This window comes from Acanthochromis polyacanthus, chromosome 6 (genome assembly GCF_021347895.1).
Source record: "Acanthochromis polyacanthus isolate Apoly-LR-REF ecotype Palm Island chromosome 6, KAUST_Apoly_ChrSc, whole genome shotgun sequence".
Lineage (NCBI taxonomy): Eukaryota > Metazoa > Chordata > Actinopteri > Pomacentridae > Acanthochromis > Acanthochromis polyacanthus.
Genome location: NC_067118.1, coordinates 40,844,313 through 40,861,578, shown reverse-complemented (window position 1 = coordinate 40,861,578; position 17,266 = coordinate 40,844,313). Strand labels below are relative to the sequence as shown.

At 38.4% G+C, this 17,266-nt stretch overlaps 2 long non-coding RNA genes across 2 annotated transcripts; one reads left to right on the top strand and one right to left on the bottom strand.

The window, feature by feature from the left end:
• Positions 1–8,927: 8,927 nt before the first annotated feature.
• Positions 8,928–14,743, bottom strand: LOC127534540 (uncharacterized). Its single transcript, XR_007942696.1, has 2 exons — positions 14,389–14,743; positions 8,928–9,581 (listed from the first exon to the last, which is right to left on the bottom strand). It is a non-coding gene; the product is annotated as an uncharacterized LOC127534540 (long non-coding RNA).
• On the top strand, positions 9,444–13,565 carry LOC127534539 (uncharacterized). Its single transcript, XR_007942695.1, has 2 exons — positions 9,444–9,568; positions 10,565–13,565. It is a non-coding gene; the product is annotated as an uncharacterized LOC127534539 (long non-coding RNA).
• Positions 14,744–17,266: the final 2,523 nt, after the last annotated feature.

Sequence of the window (17,266 nt, the reverse complement as noted above, 5' to 3'; positions counted from 1 at the left end):
ATACACATTTTTTTTTTATACTTTGATGTACTATTGTCAGCAGGTTGATCAGATTCACCTTAAATGTGGTGACATAAGGCTAAACACGTTGATGATTCCCAGAGAAAATGGTGACTCGTCATCAAAGGGCGTGTCTGTGGCGGCGCGGCGAATTTCGATGTTTCAGAAACTTTTCTTTTTCTTTCGGGCTTCATAATGGCTTGAAGCGAAGAATTGCGCTTCAAAAGATCTGTGATTCTTTTGGCAGAGGCGCATCTTTATATACAGTCTATAGATGCATCCCGCTGACAGACGCGATTCCTTAAAAACACAGTTTGTGCCTCAGTGACCGGTGAAACAGCAGCTGGATCGGTCATGTCATTTGTCTAATTTTTTGTCTTTTTTTTCGCTTTTGTCGTTTTGTGTTTCATTTTGGTAATATTTTGTCTTATTTTTGTTGTTTTTTTTGTCAAAGTGTCAATGTAAGAATTATTAGGAAAAATAAAGCCCATTTTCGACATTTAATTGAATTAGAATCCGTGTAAGACAAAGATACAAAGAAAAAGCGAGAATCATTTTCATTTTTCTTTTCTGAGTGAGACAGACAGCTAGCCTAGCTGCGCTAGACAACCCACGGCAACAAATTTAATTCTCTGCCAGGGTGGGTCTAGTTATCCTCCATAAGGCTCGAGGTTGGATTCTCCTAAAACTGGCCGGACCAATCACCATGAAGTGTAGAGTCAGAAGGCGGGCGTAACTAAATGACGACAGAGGCACGACGATTCTGACAGAAACAACCGGAAACAACTAGCCTAGCCGCGCTAGACAACCCACGGCAATGAATTTAATTCTCTGCCAGGGTCGACAACAAAAACGACAACAGTCGTTGAGCTCCATTAGCACCGACTCTGAATAATCTTTCTGTTAACATGTCTGTAATATACTTGAGCTTCAACCATTGACTGTATAAATAAGGCTTCACCGAACTCCCGCATCCTCTGATTTCCGGCACTCTAGGAGTCTATTCGTTGCACTGATTGGTTGTATACCTACCCAATTGCTGCAGAGTGATTTGATAGACAACCTTTTAGCCCGCCTCCCTCCCTGTCGAGCGTGCCTAGACCCTTGCATCTTCAGAACATGGGTCTAGCGTGGCTAGGCTAACGGACAGACTGAAGTAACTCAGAAATATGAGCTCATATCTGCTGCTAGAACCTTTGAGAAACATTTAAAAAGTATCGGAGAGGAATGAAGGTTAGCCGCAGCAAGACGGAGTATCTGTGTGTGAATGAGAGGGACCCGAAGAGTGAGGTTACAGGGAGAAGAGATCAAGAAGGTGGAGGATTTTAAGTACTTAGGGTCAACAGTCCAGAGCAATGGAGAGTGTGGAAAAGAGGTGAAGAAGCGTGTACAGGCAGGCTGGAACGGCTGGAGAAAAGTGTCAGGTGTGATGTGTGATAGAAGAGTTTCAGCTAAAATGAAAGGAAAGGTTTACAAAACTGTGGTGAGACCAGCCATGTTGTTTGGTCTGGAGACTGTGTCCCTGAGGAAAAGACAGGAGGCAGAGCTGGAGGGAGCAGAACTGAAGATGCTGAGGTTCTCTTTGGGAGTGACCAGGATGGATAGGATCAGGAATGAGAACATCAGAGGGACAGCACATGTTAGAGGCTTTGGAGATAAAGTCAGAGAGGCCAGACTGAGATGGTTCGGACATGTCCAGAGGAGAGAGAGTGAATATATTGGTAGAAGGATGCTGAGTTTCCCACTGCCAGGCAGGAGGCCTAGAGGAAGACCAAAGAGGAGATTTATGGATGTAGTTAAAGAGGACATGAAGGTGGTTGATGTGAGAGAGGAGGATGCAGCAGACAGGGTTAGATGGAGGCAATTGATTCGCTGTGGGGACCCCTGAAGGGAAAAGCTGAAAGGAAAAGAAGAAGATCGGAGCAATTTCAAGCCCACCTCTTGTTCAAACTGGAGCCATTAGCTGCTTCTTCAAAGCCTGTTTGCTCTTTTAGAAATGCACCCCGAAAGAATCTGATAAGTTTAAGCCCAAACTTTTCACCACAGAAACAGCTTGTAGCTCACGTTCACGGTTTATTTTCAGCATTAACAGTATATATAGTGGATTATTTTGTACATAGCTTTCATACATGAGCAGATTAAGCAGGTTGTACTTTAAGAAACTCCTCCTTGTGCATCATTCGTGTACAATATGGCTCACACATTAGGATTTCCCTTTAAATGCGTTTATATTGCACTGCATTCATTCATTACAGCGGCTTAAAGAATGACTAATCAACCTTATTAAGTTCATATATGAGCTCACATGATTCTTGTTTCCCTGGGCAGACAGAAGTCCTGCTTTTCAGAATCCTACTTAAATGTAAAGGTTTCTCTGTGATGCTGGTGAAGGCAGGAGGCCCTTTTATAGCTGCAGCCTCTCATGGAGAGAAACTCCTCCAACCACTTCAGATCTCACATCATAATCCGTCTCTGCTGCTATTTTTCGCCTCTGTGACAGTGGAGCTCCTGCAGGGATGTTGGGACCAAAACAACTGCCAGCCATGTGGCAAAAAACACACATGTATGTTTCAACAAGTGCATCTCATTTAATTAGAATATGCTGGAAAAGGTTCAATGATTTTCATCAGGCATTGCTCAAAGACAAAATTATATATATTCTAAACCTTTCACTGAAAATATGGCAAGCCTTTATTTGTTTTATCGCCCAGGATAACCACATCCAGCTCATGAAACCCCTAAAAAAAAAAAAAAATCCATCTCAAAATATTGCTGCAGCAACTCGAGCAAAAGAAGCCCTGAGTACTGACAGAGCGTACATGAACATACTTTCTCTGCATTACAAATCTGCTTTTAATCAATCTTTGCTGATTCTTTGAGATAGGGGTTCATGACCTGTAAGCCGTTATCAAGAAATACAAAACAAATCAAGTCTTTAAATATTTCAGTTTATGTGCACTGAGCCTAGAATTTATGTATTTTTCACTTTGACCAGCATCTAATGAAAAATATTGAATCTTTTCCCATCATATTCTAATTATATGAGAGGTACAATCCGAGAATGTTTGTCATCCTCATAGGAGTGTATAGAGTACTACCTCTCCCTGTGAAAATTGTGCAGAAATGAGTCGATCTCCTAAGCAGACAGGAGGGCCGGAGTGGGACTCATTTTCAGCCCTGGACTTTCATACCTCAGACCGGCCCACTTTAGATCACAACCTATTACCATTAAAATCATGTAATTCTAGCCTTGTCTTGTAATTCATTGTGTTTTTCTAAAACATTTCCAGTTCAGTGCTAGTAAGGGTTGCTTCCCAATGAGGATTTATTCCAACATGAGTGCACATCTCCAACATTATTCTTTACAACAATATCAGAATCTATATTCTGTTCAAATAAGTGTTAAAGGATATCCAAACCTTAAAAATGAATTAAAAGAAGAAATAAAAACATTAAATTTAAAAAACAAAAAAAAGTAAAAGGTGTTGCACTTTCTAATAACACTATCAAGGTTATACAAGGAAACAGTTCCATCACAACTTAAATTTCACAGTTAAAGGTTAATCTCCAACATTATTCTTTAAAGCATCACAATGTCCTTTTTTGCAATATTTATCAAGCAAATTAGTGTTCCCAGATATCTAATCCTCATGAATAAAGAAGAATTATTGCACTGTTGTCTGCAAGTTTGTGATTCACAGTATAACATAACTCGCTAATGAAATTTTAAAAATGCTTTGATTTTCATTTTATATTTGAAGAGTTCATTTGCAAAAACAGATAACTCCGTTTTGATAAATGTTCAGAAAACTTGTTTTTTATTGTTTACTTGAGATAAAATCAATCAAACTGAAGTTGAGTGGATTTGACTCAGTAGAAAAATACACGACAAAATAGAGAAAAAATAAATTATTAGTGTTATTATTATTATTATTATTATCTCAAGTAAACAATAAAAAAATGAGTTTTCTGAAAACGGAGTTACCTGTTTTTGCAAATGAACTCTTCATTTACAACAACAAGAAAATAAAATCAGTAAGAGGCGGAAAAGAAAAAAGGTCAGTTTTTTCATTTTCTGAGACCGGAAGTGGTCATCAGCAAGTGTGGAGCCAAACAGAGTACGTGTACTCAGAGTATGTGTTTTTTGCAAAAAAAAAAACAAAACAAAAAGAGCTGTCAGTGGAGGCGGCCCGGAACAGCGGTAGCAGCAGAATGATCAACCCAGAGCCAGGACTGAACACCGGACCTCACGGCCTAAACATCAGACCGGCCCACCGGGAATTGTCCCGGTCCTCCCGATTAGCCGCCCCGGGCAGACAGTGTCACTGCCCTGCTGTTTGATCAGTTAGGAGCCTGTGTGCTTGTGTTTGTGCTGGTCTATAATTAAAAAATACGTTGTCAGGATAGTTGGAGACTGGGTGAGAGGGAAGAAATGGGCCAGAGAGTAAGACAGATGAGGAGAAGTGGTGTGTGAAGAGACAGGGACACACTGGCAGAGGAAAATCAGGGTCAGCTGTCAGCGCACATCAACGTGGAAAGAAAGCAAACTCAAGCAGAAAGCCAGAGTTCTGATTTTCTCAAGTTTCTCTCTCATGCTCACACACCAGCAGCCAGATTTGTGGTGAGCTATAGCGTAACAGAAGGATGGATGGAGGCGGGCGGAGGAGAACGGGTACAGTTACACATCCTCCAGCGTTTTCCAGGCCAGTTTTAGTGACAGTTGATCAAGGAAGGATTACTGACGGGCCCAAGGCGAAAAAATGTATTTCTGGAATTAGAAAGCGTTTGATCGGCCTTATCAGATGGGCTGTGCTGCCTGCTCTCATTGGCCACACGTTTGCATCAGCAGTAGATGACACAAACATAAGCGGGGGACGTGCATCGGCTCAGAATTACTGTGGAGCTTTTTTTTTAGACGCTTTTCCAGTTCAGTGGTGTAAATCTGAGTAAAATGATCAACTTTGCTTCTGCTATTCATTTGTCAATGCATGCTGCACATTTAATTCATTCTTCTGTGAGCGGGGCCGCTACAAAAGGGCCGTGTAACCGTAGAGATACCACCCTGAAGCGTCTAATTGCTCAACAAGCTTCAGATTGCTTAAAAAAACAACCCCTTGGATGTTTGGAAATCATACAGTGAGTCACTCTCTGGGTAGTTTGACGAGACAAAAAGACACTTGACCAACCTCGGAGTAATGGAGAGGTTCTGGCGGAGGTGGAACCGCGGTGAAAAGCACACAGGAGGATCACAGGAAAAGAGGCAGGCTGAGGGATGCTGTGGGAATAAAGGAGATAGCATACAGAAGAGAGAAAAGCAATGAAGACAGGAAGAGGAGGAGGAGGAGGAGGGCGGCATTATAAAAAAAATATAAACCCAATTTCCAACATCATTGTCTGTCTTTTCATACACCACTTCTTCTCATCTTTCTTTCTTTCTGGCCCATTTCTTCCCTCTCAATCAGTCTCCGACTATCCTGATAACTTATTTTTCAATTATAGATGAGCACAAACACAAGCACACAGGCTCCTAACTGATCAAACAGCAGGGCAGTGACACTGTCTGCTTAGGAAATCTACTCATTTCTGCACAATTTGTGCAAAGAAATGTCATAGTACTCTATACGCTCCTACAAGGATTGCAAACATTGTCAGATTGTGCATCTCAAATAATTAGATTTTAAATCAAATAATTGAAATTAAAAGGTTCAATATTTTTATTTAGAGTGAAAAATGCATATATTCTAAACTCAGTACACATAAACTGAAATATTTCAAGAGTTTATGTGTTTTATATTTGGTGATAACAGCTTACAGCTCATGAAATCCCCCAAAAATCGATCTCAGGATATTAGAATACTTCAAAGGATCAGCAAAGATTAATCAAACATGGATTTATAATGCACAAATGTCAAAACTATGTTCATGTGCATACTCTGTTAGGGCTCCTTTTGCTTCAATTACTGCAGCCATATTTAGATTTTTGAATATTTTTGATGTGTTGAAAGGTTTAGAATAAATATAATTTTCTGCTTGAGCAATGTCTGATGAAAAATATTGAACCTCTTCCAGCACATTCTAATTATGTGAGAGGCACTTGTTGAAACATTCTGCACAATTTTAGTATTTCTTTGTATAATGTAGTGCTGTATGCGCTGCGTAACATTTCAGATTGTACATCTCATATAATTAGAATATGATGGAAAAGGTTCAATATTTTTTTATTAGACGTTGCTCAAAGGAAGGGGAGGTTATCAGAGAGGAAATGTGAGAGTTTTTTTTTTAGGGAGGAGAAGGCTCTAATGAAGAGAATGATGAAAAGAAATATGAAACGGAGAGAAATGCCAGTGGGTGATGAAAACCAGGAGGTGGTTGTCCTCCGATGAGCGGAGACATGGTAAATTGGCAGCATGAAATACAGGAGAGAAAGACGAAGAAGAAGAAGAAGTGGGGTAGAGGAGCGAGAAAATGAAAAATGAGGACATGTTTAGAATCAAAGAATATGGGACAGCGTGGGGGTGAGATGGCACAATCTGACATCTGTAGGCTGGAATAATGAGGATAATGAGAATAATTACAAAATCATGTGATAAGAAGGGTAAAGAAAACAGAAAAACATACAATATTAAGAAAGCATGTACACTTTAAGGCCAAATGTATGTGGACACCCCTGTTTATGATATTGCGGGCTTTTCTGGGCCATTTTAACTCGATGCAAAGACACTCAAGGCCAATGCAAGCTCATTTATTCCTGCTAGCACCATATATAAGTCCACGCCTACACAACTCTGCATGCAGATTCTAGAGGGGGGTTATTGTCTTAAAGCAAACTGTTTTACAACCCATCAGCTCTGATGTTCTGCTTCACTTCAGGTCATTTAAAAAAGCTGCCACCGCGGTGATAAAAAAACAAACATTCCTCCGCTGTTTCTCTTCATTTATACGACAGTAAAACAGAAGGTATCTACAGCGTAGGATGTGTAGGATAGAGTGGAGGCAGAAGGATCAGAGAACAAGGAGAAAAAGTGAACAAAGAAAGTCTTGAAATATTTCAGTTCTTGTGCCCTGAGTCTAGAATATATGTATTTTTCACTTTGAGCAAGAGCTAATGAAAAATACTGAACTTTTTCCACTTCAATTGTTTGATTTAAAATCTAATTATTTGAGATGTACAGTCTGACAATGTTTGCAATCCTTTTAGGAGCGTATAGAGTACTACATTATACAATGAGAGGGCTTATTGTCTTAAAGCAAACTCTTTTATAATCCATCAGCTCTGATGTTCTGCTTCACTTCAGGTCATTTTAAAAAACTGCGATAAAAAGCATTCCGCCACTGCTTCTCTTCATTTCCACGACAGTAAAACAGAAGGTATCTACAGTGTAGGATGTGTAGGATGGAGTGGAGGCAGAAGGATCAGAGGACGAAGAGAAAAAGTGATGTGTTGAGAGAATTTAAAGAAGAACAGTGTGAGAGAGGAAAAAATAGATTAAGAAAAAAAAAGGACTAAAAGGAGAAATTTAGAGGAGAGACGAATGTCAATGACAAAAAAAAGATGAAAAGGAGAGAAAAACAGCAAGAAAAGAACAATGAAGAGGAGTAAAAAATAACAGAGCCAAAAATAAATGAAAGTGTTCTAAGAAAAAATGGAAAATGACATAAAATGAGAATCAGATGCAAGCCGAGAAATGTACTCTAGTAATGAGAAACAGAGAGAAACAAAACTGTTTTAAATGTTTTACATATTAAAACATGTGGGAAAGTGAAGGGAAAACATTACAGATTCATGTCAATTAAATACTTAAGGTTCTGATCCTTTGTTTCTGCAGATCTTTAAGAACTGAACCTCAGCCAAGTCTGCAGCTGATATTTTTGTTTTGCTGCAACATCATCAATACGCTCCCAGCATCTACCTGGTATTTGGAATACCTGATAAATACTTCAAGAGTTGTAGTCTGTTTACTGACAAACAATGGTGGATCTTCCGTGGGAAAGGGGGGCAGTCGCACCCCGTGATCTGATTGGCCACCCCGTGCTCCACCACCACTCCAAAAAAAAAATTTCGTTGGAAATTTACATTATTGATAGTCCGATTTCCGACGCTCCTGAACGCAACTTCATTGTTCGACTGCACCTGAATGCACCGATGACGTTAATTTAGTCTTTTGATTTTATTTCGTTTGGATTTGAAGAAGCTTTGAAGACGTTTCCTGATGCCGGAGGAGAAGACGAGCAGCTTTGTACCTTTGCGGTAAGAAAACTGTAGCCGTTTCTCAGTACGTAACTGTCCGTACCTGCGTTCTGACGTACTCGTGAAACGTCATCATGGAGACTGCATCGGGCCAGACTAGTGAGCATAGATATAAAAATATAAGGAGTCAGAGTCAGATATAATGTGAGCAGTGAACCCCAGGAGTTGGTGGAGTTTAATTTTGTGTGTGTGTTGACCAGAGAAGAGAGTTAGCATCCAGTGAATATTAATGTGAATTAGCGATGCTAACGAGCTAGCTGACCAGTCCTGATTAGCAGCTAAATGTAGCATCAAGCTAACGATGTTTGTGTTGTTTCCTGTCAGCAGCTGAAGTGTGTTGTGTTCCTGTAATGTGGTTCATTAAGTTCATAAAACTGTGGCTGGTTGACGTTAATGTAACGTTCAGGAAACTTAAATGTGATTAAAACAGTCACGTTAATGTTCTAGTTGTCAGGAATGGGTTTTAATTTCACACTAAAACAGACTGATAATTTTGAATAACATCAGTTTCATTAATTTGTTGAAAATGGTCTCATTTGTTGTTGTGATGTTGCTGCTGATTCATTAAAACCAGATGATCCGTGTTGAACACATGTTTAGTTTAAGTATCGGAAGTAAAAAAAGGAAAACGGAAATTTAGTTCTGTGACGTCAAAGATTTCAGGAATAAAATAACGAAATGAGGCTTTATGCATCAAACTTTATTTTACAATAATGAAATAATTACATATAAAGAGAAAACCTAAGAGAATAATTTCCCGAAAAGTCTATGAAGGAAAAGCAGCTTTTTCTCCTGAAAGATCAGAATTAGCTCCAACATCTGCATCTGACAGAAAGAAAAGAAACAAGAAAATGACTTCTTTCTGATCACATCTGTTCTGCTGCTCAAATTCTTCACCTTTATAGTCCATTTTTAAAAGTTCAGCAGACAGGTGCTCTGCTTTGGAGTGTGACGATGTCGTCGGTGATGTGGAGACTGAAGTTTCCGTTTCACCCACAGCGTGCTTTAGTACACCCGGGTCAGACTGATGTTAGAAATACTGACCGACAGCTCAGATTTAACTGTCTGTAGTTCTGTTTTGATGGATGTTAAATTTTCACTCAAAGCCACCAGGAGCTGGGTCTTTAAAATAACCTGCGTCTCATTACAGAGTGAAAGCAGTATTTCCTTCTTAAGGTCAGAGATTGCAGCATCTGAGGGCTTCTTCAAAAGAAGACGTAGTTGATGAAGATGTTCTGGAGCAGAAAGACCACGACCAAGCAGCCTGGAGATCTGAGGCAGCGTCTCCCTCAGGGGGGTGTCAACGGTGTTCACGGTCAGGTCTGTGGTAATCCTGTCAAAAAGCAAAACAGAAAAAAATCTAGATTATAAATCCACATGTAACCAAAGCACTCTGTGTGTAACGCCATAGTATAGGATGTGGTTCAGAAAATGTCAAAATATAGTATATTTTCAAGAATAACATAGTATGGCCTGTAGTTCATAGTATAGCATGCCAGCAAAACAATAAAACCATAGATTATTATGTGGTTCAAAAAGCACAAAATGATAGGATGTTGCCTAAAATTGTCATGTATGATATGTGGTTCAAAAAATGTCATAGTGCAGTATATTGTCAAAATAATATGTTATTCAAGAAAACACCAGAGTATAAAATGTCGTCTAAAAATGCCATAGAATAATAGCTCATTGCACAAATAAAAGTATATAGTAATTTAAAAAAAACTATTCAAATTCTTATATGTTGCTAAAAAAACAACAAACTAAAACAAACAAAAAAAAACATCGTAGTACTATGTCAATTTAAAAAGCCGATAGTATAGCATGTTGCTCTAAAAACATGATAGTTTAGCCTTTGGTCCACAAATCGTTGTTCTGTCCCGGCTGTCTGAAGTAGGTGAGGAGCAACTAACTCTAACCCAACAAAAACAGTCCAAACGCTGGTTTCCAGAGGGTTAGACGAGTATTTATTTGAAAGAGTAAGTTTACAACAACACAACACATGAGGGGGTTAAAAGCAAATGGATGTTAGTAAAATAAAACTAAATAAACAGAACTAAAAGTGAACTGCAACCCCCCCCCCCCCCCCCCCCCCCCCCCCAAATTCAAAAACATTTTAAAAAAGATTTAACATGGTAATAAAATGTGTTGTGTTCAGGGGATGGAGGGAGTTTATTGAAGTCTTCTTGGGCTCACACAGTAAATCATTTAAAATAGAAACTTGATATTCAGTCTAAGGAAACTGCAGAGTGACAGAAGAACCAACAATAGCTCTTGTTTTCTCCTTTAATGAGTTGATTCTTCTTGTGCTTTCAGACCAAAGAACTACAGACTCGTCACAACCTGCTCAAACTCTTGGTACAGGACCTCACCACACAGGTCAAGAAGGTTTCCTTCTTCTCATTTCTACTCTGAAGCTCACCTTCTCCTGCTCAGACTGCTGACAAATGTTTCTGCTGCTCTAAAGTCTGGCCTCCAGAACTTCCTAAAAACTCTCAAAGTCTCTTCTGCTGTAGGTTGCTTTGTAGAACTGTTCCAGAAAACCTCACTAAACCACATGGAGGGGCCTCAAGATAGTCGTCCAAATGAAACTGTACAAAAACCAAACTAGCACAACCCAAAAGCTAAAGTCTCCTGCAGCCTACCAGAGAAGCTCTTTAAACAGAGAATCAGGACAGGAACTCTTACCTTCTGGACAACCAACGTTGGTTCACAAACAAGAATACAGAATGTGTCTGACCAAAAACCTCTAAAGACTCACTACAGCTTACTGGAAGTCCAGAGGGCTGGCTTCTTCTTCTTCTTCTTCTTCTTCTTCTTCTTATAACTTTCCGGCAGGCTGGATGTTTTGCATCACATTGCTGCCTCTCACAGATCAGGGTGAGAATGCAGAATTTAGACCATTCCTACTTCCAAAGACGTAATCCTGTGGAGTTGATTAAGTGAAGGACTGCGTTCACCGTCCTTGCCTGGTTCTCTCTGGGATTAAGGAGACTCCTCATTGTGATTGATTCCATTCCCTCATGTGACAACTTGGCATATAACTCATTTCATTTCATTTCATTTATTCTTTTCCATGGTAATGCGTAAAAAAAACAACAACAAATGGATACAATTTATAAAGCACAAAATACGCACATCCCATGTACAAGAACAGGAGTAGGATGAAGAATAAGTCTTTTTAACTCCTACCCCAGTCTTTTTTTCAAACTCAAACAGAAAACAACCACAACAAAAAACATCAGATGGCCACAATCAATCTACAGATCAATCACATCATTGTTATTGCTCCTTTGCGTAAATGTTAAATATTTTTTCTTTAAACTTACATTTAAAGTGCAAAATGTTTGAACATTGCTTCACTTCTTTTTCCAAGGAATTCCATTTTTCCACCCCCGCGACAGATACACACATTCCTTTAAGAGTCGTTCTTGCAGAATTATATTTAAAGTCAAGATTTCTTCTACTTGTTTCACTATTCAAAGTAAAAAGTGTTTGCCAACCACAAGGTAGCAAGCCTCTTTTTGCTTTATGCATGACTATTAATGTTTGTAAAACAATTAAATCCTTCAATTTTAATAGTCCTGACTTCAGGAACAGTTTTGTTGTATGCTCTTTTGAAGCGGCTTTATTAATTATTCTAAGAGCCCTCTTTTGTAAAATAACTAAGGGTAACAGATGAGTAGGATATGAATTACCCCAAACCTCCAAACAGTATACCAAATATGGTAAAATTAAAGAACAGTATAATATTCTCAATGCATTATCATTTAACAAATACTTAACTTTACTCATCACACCTATATTTCTACATATTTTCTTCTTTACGTGTCCAATATGCGACTTCCATTTCAACTTTTCGTCGATGAATACTCCTAAGAACTTAAATTCAGACACTCTTTCTATACACTGTCCATTTAAATTCAAGTTTACAATTTCTGGACTTTTTTGATTTGAAAACAACATAAACTTTGTTTTGCTTAAATTTAATGATAATGTATTTTTATTAAATCATTTCTGAAGCAGGACCATTTCTGTCTCAATCGTTTTTATTAATGTTTTTAAATTATTTCCAGACACAAAAAAATTTGTGTCATCTGCAAAAAGGACAAAGCGCAACACTTTTGAAAATTCACAGAGGTCATTAATATATAAAATAAAAAGTTTGGGCCCTAATACTGAGCCTTGTGGAACTCCACACTGAATTGTTTCTAATTTGGATTGATAACCTGCAAACTCAACATATTGTTGTCTATTTTTTAAATAACTAGCGACCCAATCTAATGCAATCCCTCTAATTCCATATTTCTGTAGTTTGGATATCATTATTCCATGGTCAAGCGTATCAAAGGCTTTTTTAAGATCAATAAAAACTCCAATTGTGTGATTCCTATTATCTAATTGTGTGGTAATGTCCTCAGTGATTTTCAGTAATGCCAAGGCTGTTGAGTGACGACTTCGAAAGCCAAACTGATTTTCATGTAACAACAAATGTTTTTCAATAAAAGAATCAAGTTTTTTAACAAACAGCTTCTCCAATATTTTTGAAAATTGGGACAGTAAAGATATTGGCCTATAATTTGTAAGACATTTCCTTTCGCCTGATTTAAAAAGAGGAATAACCTTGGCTACCTTCATCTTATCTGGGAATACCCCTGTACTGAATGACAAATTAAATATGTAGGTTAATGGGCTTAATATACAATGTATACTTTCTTTAATAATGAACATATCTAGACCATCACTATCACATGATTTTTTACTTTTCAGTTTGAAACCATTGCTGTGCAGTGCACAGTGCATAACTGTGTTCTTTGTTCTTTGAAGTTGGTGAAGATGGCTTTAAGCGGTACGATGTCATCACTGCTTTGGACATGGACGCCATGATGAGTAGGATCAACGTGTGGCTGGAGAACCCGGTGAAGTTTGAGAAGTCTCATGGTGTTAATAACACCCTGGACACAGAGATGGTCCCGAAGTCTGACCACAAGGAGGAGGAGGAGACTCACATCCTCACTGTGGAGGGCTTCCTGCTCCACACCTACAGGCCTTTGATGGACGTGCTAAACCAGCGTTACTTTATTTCCATCCCATATGAAGAATGCAAAAAGAGGAGGTTTTCTAGGAAGTACACGGTGCCAGACCCCCCCCCCCCCCCCCCCCCCCCGACCTGTTCAATGTCCACATCTGGACCATGGACCTGCAGCACAAGAACATTTGCTCACTGTGAAAGATTACTGAGAGCAGCTTTTAGTGATTTCTATGCAGAACACTATGATGTTTGCTGAGCTGTGCACTATTAAATGACTTAAGAATATGGAGTATTGCTGCTGTTTATTGTTGTTCTCAGGTTTATTGTGAAATGTATAGAGTGTTGCTTATTGTATTTTATTTGAGAATATGGAGTATTGTTACTGTTTATTATTGTTCTCAGGTTTACTGTTAAATGTACAGAGTGCTCCTTACTGTATTTTAAAATTTGCATTACTGCACAGAACATTGCAGATTATTTTAGCACAGATCAAGGGTACAGATTGTTGTTGTTCACTGTGTATTGGGTAGAACTCATTTTGATTTAGACTGATTAGTATATAGAACCCTATGATGTTTATGGTTTACAGCTGAGAACTAGTTGCTAAACGTACAGAATGTTATTTCTTATTTTAGGTGTGATAATTGTCAGGAAACATTCTAAGAAGTGAAAATCCACAGGGTTGTATATAGTGCTGTTCTTACACAATATTAGTCTCTTAATTGCCCTCAGGATGCTGTTGTTGAGCTTACCAGTTTTACATAACAGACAGCTGATGCAGCTAATGATGCTGTAATTCACATAAACAAGGAAACAAGTCCATCATAATGTCAATGTTAACTTCAACATTAATCTGATTTATGCCGTCTTTCATAATACATTACAAGGAGTCTCTAAGATGCTATACTTACAACAGGATCAACTGTTTGCTCATCAGTAATGTGAATTTTCACTGTGAATCTTTCACATGTGTTCTATCCAGAAGATATAATTGATTATTTTCTTACTTTGGAATCGTTTGTTTGACTACATTCTTTTTCCAACATCCTGCTGACATTACACAAGTTTTTATCTGAAATTTAGACTGTGTCTATAAAAACGTTCATACCTGTCCATAAGTAAGACATTGTTGCCTTTAAGCAGCTGAATGAAGGCGGTGATGAAGCTTCCTCCCCAGGACGTGTAGAGTCGTGGATTTTCTCTCACGGTGGGTCGATCCTCTCAGCCTCCATGATGCTGACTGTCACAGTTCCCAGTGCGTGGGCTGCAGCTCAAACTGCCGTTACACCTACATCTGTCAGCGCTGTCACACAGGCAACAATTAACGTGCTGTCATTCTGGTGCAACATATTGGCACCAATTACCATATCGGTGAAATTGTGCTAGCAATATGTTTTTTCTTTTTCGCAGCTGTCATCGGAAAACCTCTACAATGTTGTCATACCACGCACGCAAACCATTCACACAGAAAAACATTGCAAATAATTATAACAGTAATCGCTGTGGTGAAGTAAAACATGGAAACTGGAGCATAAATTGGAAATATTCAAACTTCTATTTTTATTTTATTTCTTTTTTAGATGTAAAAAACACATTAACACATAAAAAATGGGAGGAGATAGCACTCTGATTAAAATAAAACTAAGTAATTATAGACAAGGTAGACAATATATATCTCATACAACAACAAAATGGAGAAAAAATAGAACTATTTAAAAAAAATACAAGTAAGAAAAGTGGGAGGAGAGTAGTCTGAATTGGGTTCTGGAGCGGTGCTCCACCTCATACATCGCACTCATTCGCCAGCCGCGAGCGATTCCAAGCCTGCGAGCCTCACATCCACCAGTGGAGTCAAACTACTCCCTCTGGCTTCTCCTGTGGTAACGGCACGCTGCGGCCCTTCTTTTCTGTTCACTCGCTCACCCGAATCAGGTGATGCCCTGCAAGGGCAACCATTGGCTCCTGTCTCAGACCTTCCCCGAGGTGATTGGTGGAGTGACGAGCACTCTGCATGTGACCTCTACAATGAGCTTCCGCCCACTGAAGGTAACGTCACAACCAAAACAGCTTTATATCCAGCCTGCCGAAGAGGGAGACGTTGTTACGGTGCCACTCAGCAACGACCATTAGAGGACATGTGTTATTTTATTTATAGAAAATATGCCATATTGCATCGCTCATGCTGCTAAATTCAAGCCGTACTCAAAACTGTGGAGCTTAACGTTGCAATCTCAAACTGTAACACATGGCATGCTGGGAAATGGAGCTTGCTTAAAAAAAAAGAAAAAAAAAGCACCAGGCATGCTGGGGTAACAAGGCATTCTGGGAAAAATAGGCGTATGATACTTGGAGCAGAGTACATGTGTTTGTGTTTTTTTAAAAGATCAAGTACCTCATTAAAAGATCACTTCAAGTCGAAATTAGGTATTAGCTATTAGGTAAAAAATAGAATAAAGGAAAGAAAGTTCTCATTATTTGTTCCTTTTTACAAGGCAGAAAACCTGATATAATTCATCACTCTTGCTAAATCAACTTATATTCGAAACAGAAGATGAAGCTGTAGTATTAAACAGGAAAACATGGCATGCTGAGAAATATAATTTGCGATGATGTATTTCCACATTTGGATGACATATGAAACTATGATGGTTTATCCACATTTTGAATGATATTTTGGAAGACATACTAAACTATGATGTTTTTGGTCTTATTTTAGACAACATACTACACTATGACATTTTTGGTCATATTTTGGATGACATACTAAACTATGACATTTTTGGTCATATTTTGGACGACATGCTAAACTATGACGTTTTTGGTCATATTTTGGACGACATGCTAAACTATGACAGTTTTTCATATTTTGGACGACATACTAAACTATGACATTTTTCGTCATATTTTGGACGACATACTAAACTATGACATTTTTCGTCATATTTTGGATGACATACTAAACTATGACATTTTTTTCATGTTTTGGACGACATACTAAACTATGACATTTTTGGTCATATTTTGGACGACATACTAAACTAGAAGAGCACTCAGAGAGTGCAGACCTCTGCCAAGGATAGAGAGGACAACAGGAAACCCCTGCAGTAAAGGAGCAGGAGCTGGACTTGAACCTGCATCTCCGACACAGTTATGTTTACAAATCACCTTCTTAACCAGTTGAGCTACCTGGACACCTTGATCCATTTTGTTGGACGACATACTAACCTATGATTTTTTTTTGGTCATATTTTGGACGACATACTAAACTATGACGTTTTTGGTCATATTTTGGACGACATACTAACCTATGATTTTTTTTTGGTCATATTTTGGACGACATACTAAACTATGACGTTTTTGGTCATATTTTGGACGACATACTAACCTATGATTTTTTTTTGGTCATATTTTGGACGACATACTAAACTATGACGTTTTTGGTCATATTTTGGGCGACATACTAAACTGTGACATTTTTGGTCGTATTTTGGACGACATACTAAACTATGACATTTTTGGTCGTATTTTGCACGACATACTAAACTATGACGTTTTTGGTCATATTTTGGACGACATACTAAACTATGACGTTTTTGGTCGTATTTTGGACGACATACTAAACTATGACAGTTTTTTCATATTTTGGGCGACATACTAAACTATGACAGTTTTTTCATATTTTGGGCGACATACTAAACTATGCCATTTTTTTCATGTTTTGGACGACATACTAAACTATGATGTTTTTGGTCATATTTTGGACGACATACTAAACTATGATGTTTTTGGTCATATTTTGGACGACATACTAAACTATGACGTTTTTGGTCATATTTTGGGCGACATACTAAACTGTGACATTTTTGGTCGTATTTTGGACGACATACTAAACTATGACATTTTTGGTCGTATTTTGGACGACATACTAAACTATGACATTTTTGGTTATATTTTGGACGACATACTAAACTATGACGTTTTTGGTC